Source organism: Halichoerus grypus, chromosome 11 (genome assembly GCF_964656455.1).
Source record: "Halichoerus grypus chromosome 11, mHalGry1.hap1.1, whole genome shotgun sequence".
Lineage (NCBI taxonomy): Eukaryota > Metazoa > Chordata > Mammalia > Carnivora > Phocidae > Halichoerus > Halichoerus grypus.
Window position 1 is genome coordinate 36,937,350 of NC_135722.1, and position 10,607 is coordinate 36,947,956.

At 45.6% G+C, this 10,607-nt stretch overlaps 1 pseudogene; it reads right to left on the reverse strand.

Moving 5' to 3' along the window:
* Positions 1 to 5,144: 5,144 nt before the first annotated feature.
* Positions 5,145 to 5,795, reverse strand: LOC118526348 (large ribosomal subunit protein uL11 pseudogene; annotated as a pseudogene).
* Positions 5,796 to 10,607: the final 4,812 nt, after the last annotated feature.

Sequence of the window (10,607 nt, forward strand, 5' to 3'; positions counted from 1 at the left end):
ACTTGGGGTTTGATCCCATGGACCCTGGGATCGTGACCTGAGCTGAAATCAAAGAGCTGGACGCTTAACTGACTGAGCCACCCAAGCGTCCCTAAAAATACTTCCAGAACAAGCAAAGCACACGTGCCAACTGTACTTTGCATCTCCTGCCTTCCCTCTTTGTGTGTGGCGATCTCTTTGATGAAAACCTTGCACTTGGAAGGGAGAAGCTCTGAGAAGACCAGAGGGAGTTTTACAACAGCTCCAGATAACTGTCCCATGCTGGTGACCCATATTATATAGGTTCCCACATTGGTGGGGAGGGTGCACTTTCCAGTCAGACTTCTTTGGGGTCTTAGCTCCTTTACTACTAGCTCCGTGACCTCAGGCAAGTGATTTTTAGCCTCGCTATGCTTTCATTTCCTTTTGGTAAGTGAGATCATAATCGAACCTATCTCATGGATTTGTTGGGAGTGAATGAAATAATATATATAAAGTGCTTAGCACAGTCCTTGATACATGCGAGCTGTTGCTATTATTATTTTTGTTGTTATTTCTCTTTGTTATGGAGTGATCTCTGGAGCTAACACCCTCTGGCAAAGGTGGTTTCAAGTCTGATCAATGCAGAGGCTACAAATCTTTTTAAAATATATTTTTAAAAGGGGGCACCTGGCTGGCTTAGTCGGTAGAGCATGCAACTCTTGATTCTGGGGTCATGAGTTCAAGCCCCACTTTGGACTTAGAGCTTACTCATAAAACAAAAAAAATATACATTTTTAAAAAAGATTTTATTTATTTATTTGACAGAGAGAGACAGCTAGAGAGGGAACACAAGCAGGGGGAGTGGAAGAGAGAAGCAGGCTCCCCACTGAGCAGAGAGCACAACACGGGCTCGATCCCAGGACCCTGGGATCATGACCTGAGCCAAAGATAGACGTTCAACAACTGAGCCACCCAGGTGCCCCCCAAAATATACATTTTTAAAAGAAAATGCCTCATGTACCTTCAGCCTTGTTGTTATCCAAAGGTTCAAATTCTTGTGCCCAGGGGCGCCTGGGTGGCTCAGTCGTTAAGCGTCTGCCTTCGGCTCAGGTCATGATCCCAGGGTCCTGGGATCGAGCACCACATCGCGCTCCCTGCTCCGCGGGAAGCCTGCTTCTCCCTCTCCCACTCCCCCTGCTTGTGTTCCCTCTCTCGCTGTGTCTCTGTCAAATAAATAAATAAAATCTTTAAAAAAAAAAAAAGACAAATTCTTGTGCCCCTTTTTCAAGTTCTTCTTGAAAAGTAACTAGTGGGAATATTAAATAAGTTCAATTTTCATCCTTCTAGATCTCACAAAATACATACTTTTTTTTTCCCCTTTCTCTTCTCTTTCCCTTAGCTTTCTGTATGATGGGGAAAAAAACCTTTAGGGAAGAAAAGGTTAGCAGATTCATAAACCAGTTTTCCAATTACTGAGCTTTTGCAAAGAAAGATGCTATAATTGCTCAAGGTGAAGGGGAAAGCAAGAGATAAGAAAGTGATTTATCAGGAGGATGGATGGTAGAAACTTTCTGAAGGCCCAGGGAGTATTTTTCCCTGTCTTACCTATCAGCAGACATGAGGGGGAAAAAACTGCATACTAACCAGAAAATCCTAGTTACTTGTGCTAGATTTTTCTTCTCTATTTACACACACACACACACACACACACACACACACTGTAAAGGATAACTTTGTCATGACATTCCAGCTCAAGTGAGGGATAAGGATGAGTTGAAAGCCCAGAGAGGGGCACCTGGGTGGCTCAGTCGGGTAAGCATCTGCCTTTGGCTCAGGTCATGATCCCAGGGTCCTGGGATCGAGCCCTGCAACGGGCTCCCTGCTTGGTGGGGAGCCTGCTTCTCCCTCTCCCACTCCCCCTGCTTGTGTTCCCTCTCTCGCTGTGTCTCTCTCTGTCAAATCAATCAATAAATAATCCAAAATAAATAAATTAATTAAATAAAAAAATGAAAGCCCAGAGAGTGGGAGTTCCTCTGCTACTGGTTTGAATGGCAAGGAAAAGCATGATAAATCAAAATAAACCAAAAAAGATACTGGAGGCACAGTTACCTGGAATTGGTGTGCTTTGATTTATTGTTATTTCCCACATCCTATCTTTGATAGTCTCCATCTTCAGAAGGCCACATGTGGACAAGGCCAAGGCAACTGCTTACAGACATCTGGCTCAACACTGGCTGTTGAGTATCTTTTGGCTGATCTTATGGTTTCTTCCTTGATGGAATGAAGCCTGCTCACTGGGGGTCTGATGAGCACATGGGTGTTTAGTCTTTTGAAGCAATGATGGGACTTTTTCCTGCAGTAGCCTTCTAGAACTCACAAACCTACGAATTTATAACTCCTTTCACTGACTTCAGGTGAACAAAGCCTTTCCAATTGGGTTAATGTTTGACTTGGTTTACTTTTTGTATACTGTTTATGTTGTATGATCTATGTTTATTTATTCAGTAAATATTTACTGGGCAGTATGTCTAGACAAAGTATCCCTGAGAATATAATAAACTAGACAGATGTATCCCTGCTTTCATTAACTTTACAACCTATCAGGAAAAAGGATTATTAGGCTATTGTGATTGAGTATGATGAAGCTAATATATTGCTATTTAATAACAGCAAAAGTTAAGGGAATGATTAGCAGGAGCCAGGTACAAAGTACATTACATCTATTAACTCGTTTACTCCCTATGATAATTAGATATAGCTAATAATTTCTTATCCCCATTTAATAGACGAGGAACCTGAGGCACAGAGAGGAGAAATAACTTGTGCAAGGTTACCAACTAGTAGGCAGTAAAGCTGGGTGAAGAACCGGGGCAGTCTGGCTTCCGAGCTGGTGCTGTTAGCTATTATGCTATAATTAAAGCAGCTCTAGGTGCACAGGGTCAGGGACAGAGCTCTTTAATGAGCAGGCTTGAGGCTGGGAAGTGTAGGTATATCCATTACAAACACTTTCAGCTTCAAGTATTGCCCTAGTCAGCAGTGGCATAAACGAAGAGTTATTTTTCTACAGCAAAATGTCAGGTGGTGTTTCTATCATTGGTGCAGAGACTGTAGGAAGCCTGAGTTCCAGGAGGCACCCCCTTTCTTCCTCCCACTGCTCTACAGCAGGTCCAGGTCTCTAGCCCATCTCCATGGGGTTGGGAGTTTTTGCTTGCATACCTTCCTCTTATCACGAAGGGAAAACCTTTCCTGATGTTCCATAGCCAGAACTCTTCCAAATAATTAGCCAGAACTGGGTTATATGCCCACCTCCAGACTAAGACTAGGGCCTTTCCCTGAGACGGAGGGATTTCTAGGAATCTGTAGGTAAAAAGAGAAGGAAGAGTGAATTTTGAGTTGGTAACCAATAGGGTCTGCCAGAAGGAATCCCATGTGCAAAAACTAAGGAGAAAACCAGAACATGACAAAAACAAGGGGTGGGAATAGGCTATGTGGCTGGAGACAAGCTTGACAGGTGGCAAGAGATGAGGCTGGAAAGGTGAGAGCCCAGACCATGAAGGACCAAGCATGCCATTTTAGTGAGTAGATGAAGGAGAATTTTAGACAGGGCCATGACCTGAGATGACTTGCTTAGAAAGATCATTTCTGGTAGCTCAGTGAAGAATATTTGAAGGGAACAAGAAAGATGAGAGATGGGGAAACTGGCTGGGAAGATGTCCTGAGCTCTTGTACACACATGATGGTGAGATAGGTGGGCCGCCGTATTTGGAAGGGAGAACCAAATATGGTGATTAGATTTGGAAGCAAGGGCCCATGGGACACAAGAGAACTTTAAGGAATATTATCTGCATTTCCACTAGTAAAAACACAGAAAGACAGAACTGCTGAAACCAAGCCTTGGGAATCAAGTTCACAATAGTGAGTTGGCAATTACTGCAGAAGGAAAACCACAAAGGCCATTCATTTTAGTAAATTTGAATTTTATTATATACATATATATATACACACACACACACACACACACACATATATATATTTATTTATTACACACACACAGTCATATCAAATAGTTCCACAAAGCTTACAATAAGTCCCAACTCACCCCACTAACACTGTGACTCCACAGAGCCATCTACTTAATTTAGTTGTTTCTTCTGAAATCTATCTCTATGCTTCCAACATATTCATTCTGCTATTTCTTGACTTCTAATCATGGAAGATAGGATTTAGATTTCTCCCCGTTTTACCTCTTCATCTTCCATCACACATGTGCATGAGTCACACCCACCCCCAGCCTCCCAATATCATTATACCATAATTTAAGGTTAAAACAATATTCAGTGTTTGCTTTATTATGGTTGTGTGAATATTATTCATAGGTGAGACCTATCAAACATTATGATGCATTGTCTTTCTTGTACAATTTTTTTGATTATAAATTGCCTAGCTTTCTTTGAATGAATCTAAAAGCAAATCATTACTTAACTCTCCCCTAGAAATGTAAATATTCTTTCAACATATTCAAACACATTAAGCTTATCTAAGGATATCATTTTGTTTCCTGAATACATCCATTGGTGAGCCTTGAGGCCTCCTGCTCCAATATGGACTGGTTGCTCTCTAACTAAGCCTGTGAATCAATTAGCTATTTCTGCACAACAAATCACTCTAAAATGTAGTGGTTAAAAACAACAATCACTTAATTCAGCTCACAGTCCCGCAGGTTGGCAGTTTGGGCTGAGCTCTTCGCGCTGGTCCTCCCAGGCTCAGCTGGACTCCCTCAGGCATCTGCAGTTAACTACAGCCCTGCTTGGGAGGGTAGGGGCAGCTGGCTGCAGGATGGCATGCCCCATGATTTCTTTTCCTCCAGCGGGTTAGCTCAGATTGCATGGTGGAGACGAGGACTCCAAAGAGAGAGAAAGGAAATACCCAAGACCTCCTGAGGCTAGGATTGGAACTGGTTCACCATGACTTCCATCTCATTCTCCCAGCCAAACAAGTCACAGTGGCAGTCCAGAATCAAGGTGTAGAGAAACAGATTCCATGTTTCAATGAAAGATTCTGGAAGTCAGTCTGCAAAGAGCATAGATACAGGAAGGTCACCAACTGGGGCTATCCATTCAAGCAACCCACCAGTCTGATGCATAGCCCGCTGGGCTGGGGTCTCCTCTCACTACTATCAGGTTTCAGAAACCGTACCAGTAATTTTTTTTTTTGGTTGTCAAATGATCCTTTATTGAAACATTTTCCTTTGTAGTTAGCTAGCGGGGCATTCCACCGCACCCTGTTGATGTGCTCTATGATGTCGTGAGGGTGGCAGCCATCAACATTGCAGCCCACAGACTGGGCAGTCCCCAGGATTTCTTTAATGGTTCCAGAGAGTTCTCTGGCTAAAGATCGGTGTCGCATCTGTCGGGCAACATTGACAATCTCATCAAAAGTGATATTTCCACTGTGCTTAATGTTTTTCTGCTTCTGTCTCTTGGTGGTTCCTTGAGGGCTTTGATCATCAGGGCAGAGGCAGAAGGTACCACTTCAATGTGGGCCTGTCTGTTCTGAATGGTCAGTTTCACTCTAATCCTTAGACCCTTCCAGTCACCGGTTGCCTTGGCCATGTCATCACCAACCTTTTTGGGAGACAGACCCAGCGGGCCGATCTTCGGGGCCAGGGCAGACGTGGCACCGACTTCGCCACCGGTGCACCTCAGGTACATGGCTTTGATCTCGTTGGGGTCAAACTTAGGCGGCATGGTGGAGGTGGCCGGTGTCGGATGAACCCGGATTCGGGACGACCGAAGAAAGTTGCACCTTTGCCTCCCCGAGCCGAAAGCCAAAAGCCATACCAGTAATTTTAACTGCATGTGCGGGGAGGCGGAGGTGGGGCAGTGAAGGCGGTGGTTGGGCTGGTGCCGGTGCTGGTATCGTGATCTAGGGCACAGTAAAGTAGATTCTGCAAGTGTTGGGAAAACTGCAAACTGGCTTCAGCTGTTGCTTCAAGAAGAAGGTTTTTCTGCCAGGGCGAAGAGGTGGCCAGCGTGATCCTCTCAGGAATTGCAGATAGGAAGCAAACAGGAGGGAGCACGTCCCTTCCTCCTTCTCCAGCCCTCCCGTCCCCCTCTGGCAAACCCCTTCCCTATGAGCACAAGTTAACAGGGAGCCAGCTGGCCGAGGCGGAAGGCATTTTCAGAGTCTCGGTCCGGCATCACGTAGCAGAGTATTACAAGTGTGGGTTTACAGTTCTGAGACAAGAGACAATATGCTAGTAACGGGCAGGTCCTGTTTTCTGTGACTTCTTATTTCTTGTAACTTCCTAAGAAAAGATGCGTGTAAGGTAAATTTCTTCAGGTCTTTAATGTCTAAAATATCATTAGCCTACCACCACAATCACAGCTTGGCTGAGTATGGCATTCTAGTATGAAAATCATTTGCCCTCAGTATTTTGAAAGCACGTCTCCACTATCTTCTAGCACCTGCTGTGGCCACTAAGTCTGATGCCATGTGGATTTCTGAGCCTCTGTGGGTCTTGTTTTCATTGTTGATTGTTTGATCTTTTCTCTGTGGAAGCTGTTAGGATTTTCTCTTTGTTCCCGCTATTCTGAACTTTCACAGTGATTTCCCTTAGTTCTGTTTTTTCTTTTTCTTTACATTTTTTTTTTCTTTTAAAATTAATTCTGCAAAGTGCTCAGTGGGCCTTTTCAATTCGGAAACTCATTTCCTTAAACTGTGAAATTGTACTGAAATGTATTGAAGTCTTTGATAACTTCTTCACTTATTTTTTCTCTCTCTGGAATTTCTATTAATCTACCTGTGGCATCATCTAATTTTCTTATTATTGTTATTTTACTGTTAGCTGAGTAACCCCCCAGTTTTTAGTACGCTGCCCCCACCTTCAGCAGTGCCTGGTCTCCCAAGATAAGAATCCTGGTTTCACCTTGCCCAGGGTCCATCTTAACTCTGGGCTATGGACGGGTATTCACTGGATTGTGCGGGGCAGGACCAAAGATGCAGAGGGGCAGGACGGTGCCTCTTACGCAGGCGTTCAGCCCATTCCTCTGTTTGCAGCCCCACCTGTGCTCTGAATTTCAGATGTACTTGGTGCCTTCAATTTCTGACTCTCTGGGGATCCATAGCATGTACCAGTTTCCCTCTTGGTGTCGCCCCACTTCACACTTTGGTTTCCATTTTCTCTGGTTGGCTAAGTCAATCTCACTTGTGCACCTGCTTTTATCCCTTTCGATCTACCTCTGGCTCTGTCAGTACCCCTGAACAGCATCTCTATCAATAGGCAACGGAGACATGATCCTCTTAACTGAGAAAGATGGTGAATGTGCGTCAGAAGTTGTGCAATAATGTTGCAGAATGTTCCCTCATGAATCAAGGCATCCTGACTCTCGGCAACCTCTCCCACACTGAATCTGTGACTTGCCAATGGGACATTAGCAAATGCCAGTCAAGCAGAAGCTTGTGCACTGGGGGGTACCCGCTGGCTGCTAGGAACTCTGAGACCACTGGGTGAAGAAGCAAAAGCCCCCGCCTGCAGAGTGAGAGACCACAGGGAGGGAGAAGCCAACCCACCCAGCAGAGCCCAGCCTGCAGTCACCCCAGCTCCCTGCTGATTGCAAAGGGGTGAATTCGGTTAATAACAGCAGAAGCACCCCCACCCGAGCCCAGCCCAAACCACCGACTCGCACAGTTGTGAGCAAATGATTGTGGTTCTTGGCCATCATGTTTGGAGTGGTTCGTGACGCAAGGACTAACTGATAGGCAGGTGTCACACGGACGGTTTCTTTTTTGTTTCCTGTGCCTAGGGGTCACAGATCAAGGTTATGCTGCTTTTGTTCTTTGCGTCCCTGTAAGTTTACACTTCTATTTAACTCTTTATTTCCATTTTAGTATGGTTAGGGGAAGAAAAAAAAAAGTAAACATACAAAGCAATTCCATCCCATTTAACTGCAAGTCTCCGTTTACTGCTTCATCATCCAATAGATAGTTATTGAGCACTAGTGGGTATCAGCACTTGTCATGCAGCTCTCGTTTTATCTGTACAGTAATATACTGCATTGGGCATTGTCTTCCCCTTCCACACATGAGACAACCGAGACTCAGAGAGGTGAAGTGACTTGCTGGAGGTCCCACAATGAATAAGGAGGATTGTTGGGATGTGTTCTTTCAGCTGAGTGCCGACAAAGCCCCCAATAGTTCCAGTACATTTTGTTGAACTAGAAAACAGACCATAGAGAAGCAAAAGTTGGGATGGATGTAAGACCCGTCCTTGAGTAGACTCGACCAGCTAGCTGGCTGGACACAGGTGGTGAACAAGAAACAATGACTAGGAATCCCACCTCCTACTCGTCTGCCTTTGATCTGGAGACGGCCATGGGACAGCACCATGAACAAAAAGGGACAACAGAGACATGGACATCTTAATTGGGGAAGGTGGAGCATTTGCTTCTAGGGGCTGTCTTGGCTCTTTCTCCTTCTCCCCTGCATCTTCTGCTGAGCATGGTTGTCAGCACCACTTGTGGTCTGCTTGTATTGGGGAAGATTGGTTGGTGCCACTTACAGGACGCTTTCCCAGGGTAAATGGTAGTTTCTGATCGTGCTCCTGGGTGGTGGGTGGGGAGCTAAGCCCCGTGAGGCTCAATATGGTTTACGGCTGTCAAATGGTTAAAACTCCAGGCGTTGCTTGGGAAGTATTCCCAGAAGGCCCCCAAATGACTTTTGTGCTCGGTGTAAGGGAAATTAAGTGCCGAGAAAAGTGTGTTCAATTTAGATCCATCTGGTCTGTTGCTTCTTTCCTTTCTTTTTCTCCAGGAAAGAGAACTATTCAGATACTTTGGGATTGCTTTAACCTGCTAGGGAGCAAGGGTGTTGTCAGCCTAGCATGCTGAAGAGCAGAGGGAAAAAGTGCTCTGATTCTAATTGGTAGTAAGCTCAGCTCGGAGCAGAGGTGGCCATCCAGGCTGCTGGCTCCCCAGGACACAGAACTTGGGAGGAAAGAAAGGGTGTGTAGTTCGAGAACACATCTAGAAGAATGCAGAGGTGACCCTTGCTAGAAAATGGTCTCTTGCGGGATCTGCTAGCCAGCATGTGAACACCTGAAGCTGGGATGAACAATGTCACTGGATTCCAAATAGGAAAACCAAAACCACAGATCCTGGGTCTCCCAAGGGGCCCCAACTTCAAATACTCATTCTCAGTATCGGATCACGATTCTGGAGTAACTGGTCAGTGAACCTATGAACCACATGAGCTCATAATAAAAGGCATCAAACTATGGAACCTGTATGACTGTTACTAAAAATGAGGTAGGTAACAATTTCCACTTATTAAGCATTTAACCATATGCCGCTCGCTGTTCTAAGTGTTTTCCTGCCTTTCTTATTTTTAGTTCCTCCACCCCCATCCCAGGCAACCTCAAGAGTAGGTCCTGTTATGTGTAAAACTCAAATATGAGTTTTACTCAAATGTTTGGATGTACCAGTTTCCCTCTTGGTGTCGCCCCACTTCACACTTTGGTTTCCATTTTCTCTGGTTGGCTAAGTCAATCTCACTTGTGCACCTGCTTTTATCCCTTTACACATAAGTATACCAAGGCTCAGGGAGGTTAGCTATGTTGTTCAATATCTACAGCTAACAAGTGTAGAGTGGGATTTGAATCCAGGGGACCTGCCTCTCGAACCCAGAACTACCTGCGGTCAGAGCTACACAGCCAGCTGGCAGCACAGTTGTCTCGGAGAGGGACTGAGGGAAAACAGACGGAAGGCTTTAACGTTCTACTTTATCAAATGCTATAACGTGAGTCCCCCCCCCCCTTAAATATGTGTTACTTGTTTGCTTTCAGCATATATGACAAAAGGAAAAGCAAGGCTGGGGAAAATGGGACAGCAATGCAGCATTTTCCCCTTTTTTTGCAATGTAGCTTTTGAGTCAGGACAAGGCACTGTCCCCATTATGTTAAAGGTCGGAATTTATTTAGGCACAAGGCAAGTCTAGGCCGGGGGCCAGGAGCTACAAAAGAAGTCAGGAATCTCCGCATAATGGAATTATCTTCAGAACCCCTACAAGCCACCTGTGGGCAAGTGGGGCTATGGGCAGGTTTAAAGCGAGCCCTTGAGACAGCGCAGTGAGCTGGAAGGCACAGGTAAAGGTGAACTGAAAGAGTCCACAGCCTGGAGGGCAGGGCAAGGTCACGGCTGGAAGAATGAGCAGCTGGAAGCCAGGAGCCCCAGAGTGACTAAGCAAGCAGGGGAGGGAAATGGATGTGAGGTCCCACGAGGAGGACGGTGAGCATCTGCCTCAGCCAGGAAGCATCTTAGAGAGCTTCTGGTGATGTCTTGAAGGCAGATGAAGGCGCAGGGGGAGAGGAAGGTGAGGAGGGTCTACCTGGCAGAGCTGGAGTATGGGGAGGCAGGAAGGAAGGAGTGAGTCCTGCTGACGCCACACTAAAAACCGCTTGCTTGGCTGCCACGCAGAGCTTCCACATGCCTTATCATTTTGCAAGGTTTTCCTTTCAGGGATGTACACACTTGGGAGCATGCAGCTCACCCTTTCAGCTCTGTAGGAAGGAGACCCCTCAGAGGGGTGGCGATGGAGTGAGGCTCTCGGGCCAGTGGGTCTGGGCAATTGGCAGTACCGAATCTGTCTGG